Source organism: Quercus suber, unplaced genomic scaffold, assembly GCF_002906115.3.
Source record: "Quercus suber isolate HL8 unplaced genomic scaffold, Cork oak 2.0 scaffold_2, whole genome shotgun sequence".
NCBI lineage: Eukaryota > Viridiplantae > Streptophyta > Magnoliopsida > Fagales > Fagaceae > Quercus > Quercus suber.
Window position 1 is genome coordinate 2341567 of NW_027069469.1, and position 17486 is coordinate 2359052.

The 17486-nt window shown below is 34.2% G+C and overlaps 2 pseudogenes; both read right to left on the reverse strand.

Annotated features, from left to right (window-relative positions):
- Window positions 1-5240: 5240 nt before the first annotated feature.
- On the reverse strand, window positions 5241-13551 carry LOC111994655 (protein DETOXIFICATION 14-like; annotated as a pseudogene).
- An 897-nt stretch (window positions 13552-14448) lies between these two features.
- Window positions 14449-17205, reverse strand: LOC136068891 (protein DETOXIFICATION 1-like; annotated as a pseudogene).
- Between the last annotated feature and the right edge of the window lie 281 nt (window positions 17206-17486).

The following is a 17486-nucleotide window of genomic DNA, read 5'->3' on the forward strand; positions in this document are numbered from 1 at the left end:
AACAACTCTTTTGCTTAGTCTTAACTCTTAAATGCCTATTTTCCTTCATTTCTTTTTTGGCGTGGCAGAAGGGTCAAGATTACCAGCTACTACTACATTAAAGTCAATTCATTGATAATGATTCCCCCACTTTATATTCTTTTCTTTCTTTAGAATTATAAATAAATAAATAACTAAAAGGGCCAAGTAATTTCATGGTAACCAGATGGAGCTTATAATCGAAATTTCATTATAAAGACATGAATACATGACAATTATTTGACACATGTCTAATTTCAAGGATCCAATGCTATAGTGCCACTTGAACAAATCAAAGTGGCACTGTCGCAACGGTTCAAAACGTGAAAAAAAAAAAAAAAAAAAAAAAAAAAAAAAAAAACCAAAAGGGGCACTGTAGGGGCATTGTCTCTTTTTATATAGTTAGTAGAAAAGCCATTCAAACTTGCTGGCTACTACTACAAGAAAGTCAATTTGTTAAGAAATTCACATTAATATTTTAAAAATTTTAGTATTTAACATCTCAAAAAATTACTTTATCTATTATATCATCTCACTCTAAAATACACCCAACATCAAAACTTTTTTTTTACCATTTTATTTAAAATAATATAAACTACTCATTAAAATAATAAAAAACAAGCACACAAACTACCTTCTCTAACACAGACATTAAAATAATAATATTTTTTAAGTTTGGAGCTAAGGGAGCTTTTAAAGATGAAAGCTCACTAGAGCTCAGTTGCTATTTTTTTTTTAAATGACATGTTTGTTGTAGCTTATTTTTTGGTGCTTTAGATGCTAAAATAGAATTATAACATTTATACCCTCTTTGATACAAATGCTCTAATGATTCCCCCCACTTTCCCAGTCAAGTCAACAACTTTTCCTGGGCCACCCTCAAGGAAATTTATTCCTTTTCCCATTACTTTTTTCACAGCTTTTGCGTGGCACGGGTTATTGATTACCAGTACCCCACTTTTACTCATTTCCTTTATTGCACTTTATTATTTTCCACTATCAGGTGTGAGAAATGGAATTGTGATATTATTATATTTTCCTTTCATGCGTTGGATAAAAATTAGTGATAGCCAAACTAGACTTCTTTGAAACATCTTACAACTAAGAGTATCCGCAACCAGTTTTCATATCTCATCTTATTTTACCATTCTAAAAAGTAACTTTATTAATTATCCAATATACTCAACATCCCAAAATTCTATTTTCCTCTTCTACTCATTAAAATAATATATCTACCTAATAAAATATATTTTTCTTTTTTTCTTTTTTCTCAATTTCCAGAATCATCCTTTGCTTTACTTTTCACCTTCTGAAAAAACCATCCTAGTTCTTCATTGAAAGCAAGATAAAACGACCCATTTTGCGTCGAATTCAAAGCATCATTCAACGATTTATTGCTGGTACGCAGCGAAGTTTTATGGTTTTTGGAGCCCATAACGTTTTGTGAGTATTTCATCTGCAATCCATTTACCAAACAATGGCTGACCTTCCCTCCGATCTCCACCACCCACCGATCCACCACCACAACACAACAACCCATAATCAACCGTCAACACCAGAAAAAAAAAAAAAAAAAAAAAAAAAAAAAAAAAAAAAAAACAATCCCAGGCAGCAACTAAACAAACAATCACCACCACGCCACCACTACCCTCAGCCCAACAAAATCCCACGAAACCAAAAACCCAAAAAAAAAAAAACAAAATAAAACCCACCAAACACAGAAACCGGCCACCATATAATCCACCAAACCCAGCAAACCAATCAACCAAACGCCGCCCACCAAACCCAGAAACCGGCCACCATGTCAACACCACCAAACCCACCAAACACCGGTCTCCATGCCGATCTCCACATCGGTCTCCACGCCGATCTCGACTGCGCTCACCTCCAACCACCACGCCCATCTCAGCCACGCCACCTGCCTCGCCACCACGCCGATCCGGCGTGAGCTCCAATCTGGCAGACTCAATTGAGAGAAGCGAGAGAGAGGGGATGAGAAAGAGAGAAGGAGGAGAGCGAAAAGAAAGACACAGGAAAAATGAGAGAGGAGAGAGAAATAACGATATAAAAAGTATTCTGAACATTAAAAAATTTTTTTTTATAACATTAAGCTACAGTACCATCTTACATTTGAGATGGTATTGTAGCTAAATCTCAAAAAAATTTTGGCTTTTGGCATATAGCCTTCCAGTTGTGGATCAATTTTTGGGCCAGTATGCCAAATGTACTTAACATTTGGCATATAACAAGCCCATTGTGGATGCTCATTCAAAATGGTTTAGTCTAATATTTTGTCCATTCAACTCAATTGGACACCAATTATTTCAATCACAAACAGTTTTAAGGTTCTCAATTTTCATACTATATGATCAAGTTGAACATGTACTTTAGTTGTAGAAAGGTGTAATAATAAAAACAAATATATAGAAAGGAATAATTTTTTTGGTACTAATAACCTGTTTTTCCCAATTTGTGAAACTTGTTTTAAGAGCAAGTAGAAATGCTTGTACAGTAGTCCAAAGACCCCTTCCTTTCAAGTGTACTACGAAGGCCAAAACAACACCTACTGGAACCCCAACTAGATAATATGCCCCAAGATTTACATAGGCTCCTATATCCTGCCACCCACTTCCTCTAGCAACCCCTGATGCACGCATAGCACGAAATAACTTTGTGAGTCAATGACAAGCAATATCAAGAAAGAATCACAACTTCTACATTGGCATCTTATGCTGATCTATTTTGATGAAATTAATATGCACAATATAATTATGATGGTTATGACTATGGCATAACTACTAACTAGACATTTCCTGTTAAGGATTTAAGGCTATTTTTTAATCCAGAAAGAAATTTACTTCCAAGAGTAAACTTGTTTAAATCTTTCCGCACCACTAATTAACTTTTTAATTGCAAAGAAAATATTCTAAATGAAGACAATTTTTTTTTAATGATTGTATTGTCTTATTGAATTCTTAATAAAGTAATGCAAAAGACACAACAAAAATGATTGGGGGTTTATTACTTACCCGGGTATGCTCTATTAAGTGGTTAGTCTTGCACTTTATCCAGTCCCAGTTTCTTACTCCTTTGCTTTATTGTTTCTTGCTTCTAAAATCAATAGAGGTGGACAAAGTATACCTCATTTTTCCTTTTAGTAAAAAAGGAGGTTTCTAGTGGTGAGTGTAGACTCATGTTATCAACCTCACACCACATGATGGTAAGATTAACACCACAAATATCATTGGAGCCTTGATAGAGCTATAATAGAGAGCACAACACATTCGTTAAAGTGTCACCGCTTGAATCGTCTCGAGATTTAAGTTAATTGTCAGATGTTATCAAATTTTTTTTATAATATTCAATTTACTCTGTAAGTATAAACAAACATCATTTAATACAATTTCAAAATTCTATTGCTCTTCCTTCTCTATCTTAAACTTTTATTTACTCTTTGGCGCATATAATTGGTATAACCTAATTTGTTTCCTTTTCCATTTCTAACAATTATTTATGTACATTGGCTACTAGAAATTCTTTTGGATTAATTTTCATTTTAATTTTTTTACCAAAAAAAATTTAATCATTTTTAGCCTTAAAAATTTTAATTGTATACTAATATACTTTTTCTAAAACTCTGCCCCGTTAAATAATTGATTGTACTCTTCTTTCTCAATCAAGTCAACAACTTTTCCTGGTCCACCCTCAAGGAAATTTATTCCTTTTCCCATTACTTTTTTCACAGCTGTGGCGTGGCACCAGTCATTGATTACCAGTCCCCCACTTTTCCTCCTTTCCTTTATTGCTTTTTCTTTTTTAATTCGAGGATGGTGGACAGGGTAGTTTCGTGGTAAAATATAAAAATTATCATTAAAATTTTCCCTTGATACTATCAAAACTTTTAAAAGTCACATCAAAAAGCTGTTCGAAAATGTCTCTACTTCTTCTTCCTTCTTCATCTCTTGTTGATATTTATTTGTCATTTGGTATTCAAAAAATATTTCGTGCATGTAATATTATCAGATAATTGTTAATTGCCTGTTTAATAAAGGAATGGTCTGTGCTTTCTTTCTCCGTGTGTTTGTTTTCACAACTTCTCAATATCCTCTGCTTCAAGTCAAATCAACAACTATTTTGCTTACTTAATTCTTGAATGCCTATTTTCCTTTGTTTTTTGTTTGGCGTGGCAGAAGGGTCGAACTTGGTGGCTTCTGCTACATGAAAGCTAATTCATTGATAATGATTCCCTCACTTTCTTAATTCTTTCCTTTATCTTTTTTACTTTCTTTAAAATTATAAATAAATAAATAACTAAAAGGGACAGGCTAATTTTTGTGGTGACTGGTGATGGAGCTTATAATTGAAATTTTGTTGAGATGTTAATACGTGACAATTATTTGACTAGTGTCAAATTCCCAAAAAATCCAGTAGTATCGGATCTAAAGCCAATTCCTTTACTTAGAAGTTTCATTCTTAGTCTCCTAGTTTGAACTTGGGAAAATTGGTTTTTTTTTTTCTTCTTCTAGAAAGATGTACCCTATATGGTTTATTTTATTTTTACCTTCCTTATTAAGAAAATTATTAAGTACCTATGACATAGTGCTCAATTTTCTCACATTCATAAGGGATCTCACCATAATTCTAACACGCATGATTTTTTTTTTTCCCAAATAGAGGTAGAAATTTTATTGAATAGAATAATGAAAAATTACATCAAATCACAGAATGGTGCTTCCCCTTGCCATAGTTGAGGACTTAATGCAGTAGGCTTGTTTAGCCAAACACAGTGCTCCTCTAATGTTTCAAGTTGAGTATAAGATATTATTCATTCTTATGGGAGGACACATAAGAGTGAACAATTCCTTCAGTTGAATATATTGTCATTACTTATGACTTGCGTTTTTGTATGCATTTGATTTTATAGATATACACACGCACACACAATTATGGATACATATATGTAACAAAAAGTTGTAGCAATTCTATCTTCACTCTTACAAAAAGAGGTTTAAATCTTAAAATTGTAAAATCTTCCACAACCAAATTATTGGAAAGAGTTCCCGTTTTTCTTCTTTCAAGTTGTGAGAAATGGAATGGTGATATTATTGTGTTTTCCTTTCATACTTTGGATAAAAATTAGTAGTAGCCAAACTTGACTCCTTGGGGACATCTTACAAATAAAAAATCTTGTGCATTCAACTCAATAAACTCTGAAGTCTGGACTAAATATTTCCATCAAATATCCTCTCTCTTGCTTTTGATGCCTGAAACATCAACATAAATACAACTAAGCATTGAAAATGGTTTAGTCTAATATTTTGTCCATCCAACTCAATTGGACACCAATTATTTTAGTCACAAATTTTATAAGGTTCTCAATTTTAATACTATATGATCAATTTGAACATGAACTACTTTAGTTGTAGAAAGCTGTAATAATAAAAACAAATATATAGAAAGGATTTTTTTTTTTTTTTGGGTACGAATAACCTGTTTTTCCCAATTTGTGAAACTTGTTTTAAGAGCTAGTAGAAATGCTTGTACAGTAGACCCTGTCACCATTCCAATCCAAAGACCCTTTCCTTTCAAGTGTACAACTGTCACGTCCTGCCCCCATGTGCACGATATTGTCCTCTTTGGGCAGCCCGAAGGCTCTCTTAGTCCCTCAAGGTTTTGTTTTCCCACGTGACATCAAGTCTCGTGCGAAAAGGCTTCATACACATCAAGGGAGGGCACCTCTTATGAACCAGGCTCTGAACACTCATTTAAGCGATGTGGGACTCTTGGCACCCACATCGCTATGGAGACTATATTTTCCTAAAAACTATTGTGTCGTAACCTTTATATATATATATATATGTGATTATATATGAAAATGCATCATATTTGGTATTGCATTTGGAGAAATGCATGAATTGTGGATTTGGAAAAATGAGCATCTTTTATTTAATCTTTGATAAAAAAATCATGGATTTTATGGTATATTAGAAAATTTAAAGATGCTTATCTTGTCTTATTATGTGAGAAATTGATAGAAAATCTCTTGACAAGAATGAAGTTCAAAAACTTACAAACTTTGTAGAGGTTAGATTATTTTAAGGTTTTTTTGAAACTACCAAGATATAAACTACGTGTTTCAAAGTAATGTAACATGTAAGTTTTATGTGGTTTTAACACCATGTCATGTGTGATTTTCCGGTGATTACTCAATTTGGTTTTTGTAGTTTTTGTGACAACGAAATCAGATCTAGGTCAGTGCTCTTTCACTTTGATGACGTATTTTTCCCTGCTGCCTATGGGGGGAAGAGGTTCCTTGATTGTGTGTGGGTGAGGCTGCTATCCATGGGGCCAAAAGACCACATGCAAAAGAGATCCTATTTGACGCGTTCTCTCTGCTACCCATGAGGGGAGAGAAAAAGCCTTGAGGGTATGGGTGAGGCTATTGTCCATGGGGCCAAGAGTCTGCATATTAAAGAGTACAATATCGTGCACATGGGGGCAGGGCGTGACAGATGGTATCAGAGCCGAGGACGGCTCTCTTCTGAGGGTGTGGGAGAGGCACTGGGTGCCAAGAGTCCCACATCGCTTAAGTGAGTGTCTAGAGTCTGGTTAATAAGGGGTGCCCTCCCTTGATGTGTATAAGGCCTTTTCCCACGAGACTTGGTGTCACGTGGGAAGAACAAAACCTTGAGGGACTAAGAGAGCCTTCGGGCAACCCAAAGAGGACAATATCGTGCATATGGGGGCGGGGCGTGACAACAACAAAGGCCAAAACAACACCTACTGGAACTAGACATGGAAAAACAGGCAAGTCGGGTCAAGTCAATTGAGTTGCGGGTCAAAACAGGTCATTTTAAACAGGTTCGGGTCAATCGTGTTGCTGGTCGGGTCGGGTTGACCCGTATTTTTCACATGATTTAAAAAAAAAAAAAAAACAACATGTATTTGCCATTTAAAAAGTCATGCAACAAATTACTTGATGTAAAATGCATTACTTTGAATTCACCACTTATATCAAGAATGAATTACAGTTATTAATACTTATTCAATAATTTTAAAATTAAACAAATCCTAACATTGCTATCTAAAACAAAATAACACAAAGATAAGTAAAACAAATACACAAATTTTATTTCTACACAATATCAACATTCCAAAATATAAAACAAAATTACAAATAACTTATTAGATAGTTCATTTGACAAAGAATAAAAACATATAAGAAATTTACAGTCTTGAAAATTAATTTTATAATCTATTGTTAATTGTGGTTGGCATTCTATATCAATTTGATATATATATATTAAGAGATAGGTTCAAGTTACACCTGGTGTAACTTCACAAGAGTTACACATTTTTTGGACCATTGATTACTATTAGATCTGAGGGTCAAAAACCATTCATAGTAATGTCATTATTACTCCCTAGAAATTAGTGATTTAGGCATTAACTCTTCTTATCAAAGGAAAAAAAAAAAAAAGCCATAGCATTAACTTTTTTTTTTCTTCCATATCATCATCTTCTTCCCATTGTCTTTCTTTTTGCACTATACTTTCAGGCTTCCACCATTCATAAAATTCTCAAGATTAAATTGTAAATGCAAGCTATCTTTATTTTGTTTTAATAAACATGATTACCATTTTGCGAATTCAATTATAATGGAGGGAGTATTGTTTTGCCATTACTTAACCACAGTATATGGTTTGAAAAAAGGAGAAATTTTTTTCGTCCATTTGAGTTTTGGCAGTACCTTGAATAAAATTTGTCATGAGGGTTTTAGAAATAATTAGTCTCAACAATTGTTCTCTACTTAAAACTCAAAAAGAAATCTAAAGCAGAATTTTAGCTAACTCGCAGCCCTGAAGATGTTAAAATGCCTCAGTGCGCGTGCACATCCACCAAATCCACTTCACGCTGCTAGGCTAGTCAGAGAGACAATTCTCAAGTGAAAACTAAAGGTAGTATTAATAGAGGATTGACTACTAACACTGATGGTCAGTAGCACCACCACCTCTCCAAGAGTGACCGAAATATGAGTTTCATTTTATCAAAGACCACCCCCATACTTCTAATCGCATCATTATGCATCTCCCGCTTCTAATTACTACAGTACTCAATTTTAAAGATCAAAATAAATCACAACACCTGGCGACTCCTATAGAACAAGCCAAAAATGTTTCCCAAAAACAAAATACCAAACCAAATGATAGGAAGTGTACTCAAGGATAGCAGATACTAGAAATAAATACATTCAATGAGGAACCGATTATTACTTTTTAGCATTGATCAGGCTATTAAACTTCAAACCCAAGGAAATTGAAAAGTATCAATTGACGACAGCTGCATTAAAAAGAAATGCATCTTCATGAATTTGCCAATATTGCCACCTTAAAACAACATGTATTTGCCATTTAAAAAGTCATGCAACAAATTACTTGATGTAAAATGCATTACTTTGAATTCACCACTTATATCAAGAATGAATTACAGTTATTAATACTTATTCAATAATTTTAAAATTAAACAAATCCTAACATTGCTATCTAAAACAAAATAACACAAAGATAAGTAAAACAAATACACAAATTTTATTTCTACACAATATCAACATTCCAAAATATAAAACAAAATTACAAATAACTTATTAGATAGTTCATTTGACAAAGAATAAAAACATATAAGAAATTTACAGTCTTGAAAATTAATTTTATAATCTATTGTTAATTGTGGTTGGCATTCTATATCAATTTGATATATATATATTAAGAGATAGGTTCAAGTTACACCTGGTGTAACTTCACAAGAGTTACACATTTTTTGGACCATTGATTACTATTAGATCTGAGGGTCAAAAACCATTCATAGTAATGTCATTATTACTCCCTAGAAATTAGTGATTTAGGCATTAACTCTTCTTATCAAAGGGAAAAAAAAAAAAAGCCATAGCATTAACTTTTTTTTTTCTTCCATATCATCATCTTCTTCCCATTGTCTTTCTTTTTGCACTATACTTTCAGGCTTCCACCATTCATAAAATTCTCAAGATTAAATTGTAAATGCAAGCTATCTTTATTTTGTTTTAATAAACATGATTACCATTTTGCGAATTCAATTATAATGGAGGGAGTATTGTTTTGCCATTACTTAACCACAGTATATGGTTTGAAAAAAGGAGAAATTTTTTTCGTCCATTTGAGTTTTGGCAGTACCTTGAATAAAATTTGTCATGAGGGTTTTAGAAATAATTAGTCTCAACAATTGTTCTCTACTTAAAACTCAAAAAGAAATCTAAAGCAGAATTTTAGCTAACTCGCAGCCCTGAAGATGTTAAAATGCCTCAGTGCGCGTGCACATCCACCAAATCCACTTCACGCTGCTAGGCTAGTCAGAGAGACAATTCTCAAGTGAAAACTAAAGGTAGTATTAATAGAGGATTGACTACTAACACTGATGGTCAGTAGCACCACCACCTCTCCAAGAGTGACCGAAATATGAGTTTCATTTTATCAAAGACCACCCCCATACTTCTAATCGCATCATTATGCATCTCCCGCTTCTAATTACTACAGTACTCAATTTTAAAGATCAAAATAAATCACAACACCTGGCGACTCCTATAGAACAAGCCAAAAATGTTTCCCAAAAACAAAATACCAAACCAAATGATAGGAAGTGTACTCAAGGATAGCAGATACTAGAAATAAATACATTCAATGAGGAACCGATTATTACTTTTTAGCATTGATCAGGCTATTAAACTTCAAACCCAAGGAAATTGAAAAGTATCAATTGACGACAGCTGCATTAAAAAGAAATGCATCTTCATGAATTTGCCAATATTGCCACCTAGCACAAGGAACAAAAATAGCTTGCAATGCGGATTTACAACATTTACTTTATTAAACTTGCTATGAGCAACATTCCATTAGAGCAATGGAATCAAAAGATTTACTCTCAACAGCAGAACAAAGCCTTCGACAATGGAGGATGTCATGATAAGATATTTCTCCAAAACTAATGTGACTTTGCCCATATACTACTAAAATATTCCAGTACCTCAAGACAAAATACCGTTAAGAAATCAATGGTGCTGGCCTAAAAGTATATAGTGCAAGAAGAAAGATGTGAGAGAAGATGAGAGGAAGAAGATGATGACATGGAAGACAGTGGAGAGTTAATGCTATAGTTTTTTTTTTTTTTTTTTAATAAGAAGAGTTAATGCTTAAATCACTAATTTCTAAGAAATAATAATGATATTATTATGAATGTTTTTTAACCTTTAGATCTAATAGCAATCAATGGTCCAAAAAATGTGTAACTTTTGTAAAGTTACACTAGGTGTAACTTGAACCCATCTCATATATTAAAGTTTGATTGTTTATTTATTTATACATGGTCTCTTTTATGAATATCATATCATTGTTAAACAACACACACTTTAGGAAATATCATAATTTATTTTGAAAAGCCGTTTATTTTGGACATAAATTGTTAAAAAATAGGTCTAAGCATTTATAATTTATGTTAATTTGATACTTTAGCTTCACTATTTTCACACTTGTGAATGTTTCTCACACATGTTTACAATTTTAAATCTATGTTTTTAACTGTACTGTAACCAAATTATCTTGGCATGTACTTTGATATATGATATCTAAAAATCTTTACTCATTACAGAATGCTCAATCATTCATTTTTCAATTAATTTGCATACAGTTATGTAAATGTCTCAATTGTTTCCTTAAAGCTCACAACAAACAATTAAATCAATATTGTCTTAATTTTATTTTATTTTTTTTACTAAAAAAAAAAGTTTTAAAAAATTGTTCGAGTTCGGATTGGGTCGGATCGGGTCACGGATCAACCCGTTTTTGCTTCGGGTTAAAAAAAAAAAAAAGGATTCAGGTCAGGTATTTTTCGGGTCGGGTCGGGTTAGAATTTTCTGACCTATTTTGCCATGTCTAATTGGAACCCTAACCAGATAATATGCCCCAAAGTTTACATAGGCTCCCATATCCTGCCAGCCACTTCCTCTATCAACCCCTGATGCATATATAGCACAAAATAACTTTGTGATTTAATGGCAAGCAATATAACAAGAAAGAATCAGTTCTACATTGGCATCTTATGTTGATCTATTTTGATGAAATATACACAATATGATTATGATGGTTATGACTATGGCATAACTACTAACTAGACATTTCCTGTTAAGGATGTAATGCTATTTTTTAATCCAGAAAGAAATTTACTTCCAAGAGTAAACTCGTTTAAATATTTCCACACCATTAGTTAACTTTTTAATTGCAAAGAAAATATTCTAAATGAATAATGAACTAATGTGTATTTGATAGTATAGCTATAGTATTCACTTGAATTGATAAGAATTAAGAAGTTATAACTTTCAAAAATTTAGCTCCAAATCAAAGCCCATTACATGAGGGAAATGTGAGAAAGTTATCTGAAAGTACTGCTTGTAAGCCATCCATAATTATTGAGAGACAAAGCAAAGGAGCCATATCTGCAGTACGATCTACAATTTCCTTCTTACTGCTAAAGGCATAGCCCAAAACACGATGGCAGAAGAAGAGAATCATAGCTACAATAACCATCTCTGCCACTACAAGAACCATTATGGCCTTAACAGTCATTTTAGCTGCTTGTGCATTCCCAGCTCCCAACTCATTTGAAACCCGAGTGCTACAAAGTGTTTTATGCATTCTTTTTCAAAACAATTGTATAACATGCTTAGACAAGTTTAGGCGTAAGGAAACAAATTTAAGAGCAAACCTTGCTGTTGCCGCAAATCCATATGGTATGCAGTACTGCAAATATTAATTGTAAGGCTGCATGCAGTGAAAAATTAGAAGCATTCTATTGTAAATCTCATACAGTAAATATGGAAAAGAAGCATACCATAGCGAAAGCACTGAAGTCTCCAATTCTGGATTTGGTAAAAGCCCAGAATGCAAAATAAGTCCCTCAAACGACCACCATTCAAGACTATTATGATTGACAAGCAACAAAATGCTAAGAGACTCGATACATGTAGCCAAAAAATGAAGACTACAAATTTCTTGAAAGAAAGAACAAAACAGAAAATTACCAAACCATTCCAGCTGAAGGAACAGCAAAACGAAAGAACTCCCTCATGCTGAAGAAGGCATCCTTTGAGAATACGGCACGAGTTTTCTCACAAGCAGAAGAGTACTTCATGTATACCCCAAGCATGAGCACATCCAACAAATATGATGAAGCAGAGGCTAATGCAGTCGCACTACTTCCTAACTTTAATTTAAAAACTAGAGTCCAACAAAAAGGTATATGGAAACATAGAGCTGCAAATGAACTAAAGAGCAATGGAAGGATCAGGCTCTGAGTCTGGTAATAGCGAACTAGTGGTTGAAGTATAGCGTATGCAAACATGTTAGGGATGAGGCATACGCAGTATTTGTGAGCTATATGTAAGATTGTTGGATCTTGGCCTATGAGTATTAGTAATTTGTCTGTGAACATCCATAGGATAGATATTGGGATACAAACCAGAATAAGAGAGATGATGGCGGCGTAAGTATAAATTCCTAGTTTTTTATATTGCTCTGCCCCATAGGCTTGTCCGCATAAAGTCTCTAGTGCACCAGCCATCCCACACTGCTTAGCAGTCAAAAATTCACTTATCATGATGATTGAATTATATTCCTCAATCAGACATATCAGATTCTCAAACTAGCAGACAAAAACAACAACAATAAATATGGTTTGGATATACAGTTGACAAAGAATTATGCTTTTGATTTACTAATTTATATAAGTAAATAAACAAATATTAGGCTGTTAGTTTTAGGCAAGTCAATCAAATTCATTTAGGATTGTGAAGAATCTTGAGCTCTACCAACACCCAAAAAAAAAAAGAAAAAAAAAGAAAAGAAAAGACTAGTGCATTAAGATACGCTTTGCTGATTGCTTAGTTGTTGAAAGTAATACAAGAATAAAAATTGGGGATTATTTTATTATATTTTTTTGGTGTGTATAACCTCTCAAAATAATCCCAAAAAACTGGATTTTTTTGGGCTTGCCAAACGACTTCAAGCACAAAGGTGGTCGAGTTTAAACCAGGCCAAAGTTATTCGGATAGCCAAATAATCAATTAAGCTGAATTTTTTTTTTTTTTTTTTGGCAGCTTTACTATGGATATATATTTCATTAGTGATTGGTAAATCTATAGGTGTGGCTTCTATTCTACGTTGACTAAAAAGCAGGGTTTTCAATTTTTTCAGCTATAACGCATGCATGAAATTTATCTAGAGGAGGACAAAGGAGACAAAAGGACTTTACAATGAGACTGTAGCCAGTTACAATGGTGAAAGAAAAGGCGACAGAGACCCCGGAAAGAGAGAGTTCATCAAGGTGTCCCACCATCATCAGGGTAACAAACGGCGGGCTATGCTGCAAGACTGAGACAGCTACCATTGGTGCTGATAAAAAGCTCACCATCTTTAGCTCTTTCACAAACACCTTCCACTTCCCTTCCATTTCCTACCTTAATTCTTTCCGAAACAAACAGTGCCACTTCAGCACTTCAGATTTCCTAGTCTGATTCAAACAGTTTCAACCACTACTATTGCTATTAGCTCTTAACTCTTTTTGACCTTTTGTGTTCAACATGATATGGCTTAGATTTATATGCCCAAATTTTAGGCTATCTCGTAGCTTGGTCCAACTCTGACCATTAATTTGGCCTCAGCAGCATATTCCCACTCACATTCTCCATAAGTTCCTATCATCTTAAGCATTTAACTGTCATGTTTGCACCTGAAACGCACCCCCCAGATGTCATGATTCACATAACAAATATGGGATGTTCCACAACATTTGGCAACTACAAGAAGTCAAGAATAACCATACTTGCCCCTCCCGAAATAAAATATAAAATATATATATATATATATATTAAATTTTGTTTTAGAGAAATAGAAACATATTGAATTCAAATCAACCCGCTGGAAAATCAGCCAATACAATGTTTTCAATGTCTGGTGGAATATACTAATAAATAAAAAGAAACTAAATCTCTCATTGCCAAAGCATGAGTTACAACACTACCTAGACAAGTATGAGAAAATGAAAAACTCTAAAGCGAGTTTATTAAAGACAGAATGTCTTTGATGAAATTACCAAAAGCTGAGTGATACATATTACCTTTACAGAGAGCATTGATGACAATTTCCGAGTTGCCTTCTAATGTGGACTCGATGAACCAAGCTCTTTTGTAAACAGAACTGCACACCTAGCTGCCAAGGCTTCAGGGTAATTATTGATGAGGGCTTAGGGATTTTTCCAGAGAGAGAAGCCATTACTTCGCCAAGGGAGTTTCGGATTACAACTCCTATCCCAGCTTCACCCGAATATTCAAAGAAAGCCCCATCAAAATTAGCTTTTACCAAACCGAGCTAATTTGGCTGGTGTCCCATTAAAACGTTTGAAGTCTGAGAGATAATTCCCTGCATTTTCGGCCACAAAATTCAGAGGAATAGTTGGCTCATTGAAACGGCATTTGTTCCTTCGGTTCCAAAGTGACCAAGCAGTTGTGGCAGGGATTCTAAGGGTAAAAAAAAAAAAAAGGATTCAGGTCAGGTATTTTTCGGGTCGGGTCGGGTTAGAATTTTCTGACCTATTTTGCCATGTCTAATTGGAACCCTAACCAGATAATATGCCCCAAAGTTTACATAGGCTCCCATATCCTGCCAGCCACTTCCTCTATCAACCCCTGATGCATATATAGCACAAAATAACTTTGTGATTTAATGGCAAGCAATATAACAAGAAAGAATCAGTTCTACATTGGCATCTTATGTTGATCTATTTTGATGAAATATACACAATATGATTATGATGGTTATGACTATGGCATAACTACTAACTAGACATTTCCTGTTAAGGATGTAATGCTATTTTTTAATCCAGAAAGAAATTTACTTCCAAGAGTAAACTCGTTTAAATATTTCCACACCATTAGTTAACTTTTTAATTGCAAAGAAAATATTCTAAATGAATAATGAACTAATGTGTATTTGATAGTATAGCTATAGTATTCACTTGAATTGATAAGAATTAAGAAGTTATAACTTTCAAAAATTTAGCTCCAAATCAAAGCCCATTACATGAGGGAAATGTGAGAAAGTTATCTGAAAGTACTGCTTGTAAGCCATCCATAATTATTGAGAGACAAAGCAAAGGAGCCATATCTGCAGTACGATCTACAATTTCCTTCTTACTGCTAAAGGCATAGCCCAAAACACGATGGCAGAAGAAGAGAATCATAGCTACAATAACCATCTCTGCCACTACAAGAACCATTATGGCCTTAACAGTCATTTTAGCTGCTTGTGCATTCCCAGCTCCCAACTCATTTGAAACCCGAGTGCTACAAAGTGTTTTATGCATTCTTTTTCAAAACAATTGTATAACATGCTTAGACAAGTTTAGGCGTAAGGAAACAAATTTAAGAGCAAACCTTGCTGTTGCCGCAAATCCATATGGTATGCAGTACTGCAAATATTAATTGTAAGGCTGCATGCAGTGAAAAATTAGAAGCATTCTATTGTAAATCTCATACAGTAAATATGGAAAAGAAGCATACCATAGCGAAAGCACTGAAGTCTCCAATTCTGGATTTGGTAAAAGCCCAGAATGCAAAATAAGTCCCTCAAACGACCACCATTCAAGACTATTATGATTGACAAGCAACAAAATGCTAAGAGACTCGATACATGTAGCCAAAAAATGAAGACTACAAATTTCTTGAAAGAAAGAACAAAACAGAAAATTACCAAACCATTCCAGCTGAAGGAACAGCAAAACGAAAGAACTCCCTCATGCTGAAGAAGGCATCCTTTGAGAATACGGCACGAGTTTTCTCACAAGCAGAAGAGTACTTCATGTATACCCCAAGCATGAGCACATCCAACAAATATGATGAAGCAGAGGCTAATGCAGTCGCACTACTTCCTAACTTTAATTTAAAAACTAGAGTCCAACAAAAAGGTATATGGAAACATAGAGCTGCAAATGAACTAAAGAGCAATGGAAGGATCAGGCTCTGAGTCTGGTAATAGCGAACTAGTGGTTGAAGTATAGCGTATGCAAACATGTTAGGGATGAGGCATACGCAGTATTTGTGAGCTATATGTAAGATTGTTGGATCTTGGCCTATGAGTATTAGTAATTTGTCTGTGAACATCCATAGGATAGATATTGGGATACAAACCAGAATAAGAGAGATGATGGCGGCGTAAGTATAAATTCCTAGTTTTTTATATTGCTCTGCCCCATAGGCTTGTCCGCATAAAGTCTCTAGTGCACCAGCCATCCCACACTGCTTAGCAGTCAAAAATTCACTTATCATGATGATTGAATTATATTCCTCAATCAGACATATCAGATTCTCAAACTAGCAGACAAAAACAACAACAATAAATATGGTTTGGATATACAGTTGACAAAGAATTATGCTTTTGATTTACTAATTTATATAAGTAAATAAACAAATATTAGGCTGTTAGTTTTAGGCAAGTCAATCAAATTCATTTAGGATTGTGAAGAATCTTGAGCTCTACCAACACCCAAAAAAAAAAAGAAAAAAAAAGAAAAGAAAAGACTAGTGCATTAAGATACGCTTTGCTGATTGCTTAGTTGTTGAAAGTAATACAAGAATAAAAATTGGGGATTATTTTATTATATTTTTTTGGTGTGTATAACCTCTCAAAATAATCCCAAAAAACTGGATTTTTTTGGGCTTGCCAAACGACTTCGAAGTCTATAGGTGTGGCTTCTATTCTACGTTGGATATATATTTCATTAGTGATTGGTAAATCTATAGGTGTGGCTTCTATTCTACGTTGACTAAAAAGCAGGGTTTTCAATTTTTTCAGCTATAACGCATGCATGAAATTTATCTAGAGGAGGACAAAGGAGACAAAAGGACTTTACAATGAGACTGTAGCCAGTTACAATGGTGAAAGAAAAGGCGACAGAGACCCCGGAAAGAGAGAGTTCATCAAGGTGTCCCACCATCATCAGGGTAACAAACGGCGGGCTATGCTGCAAGACTGAGACAGCTACCATTGGTGCTGATAAAAAGCTCACCATCTTTAGCTCTTTCACAAACACCTTCCACTTCCCTTCCATTTCCTACCTTAATTCTTTCCGAAACAAACAGTGCCACTTCAGCACTTCAGATTTCCTAGTCTGATTCAAACAGTTTCAACCACTACTATTGCTATTAGCTCTTAACTCTTTTTGACCTTTTGTGTTCAACATGATATGGCTTAGATTTATATGCCCAAATTTTAGGCTATCTCGTAGCTTGGTCCAACTCTGACCATTAATTTGGCCTCAGCAGCATATTCCCACTCACATTCTCCATAAGTTCCTATCATCTTAAGCATTTAACTGTCATGTTTGCACCT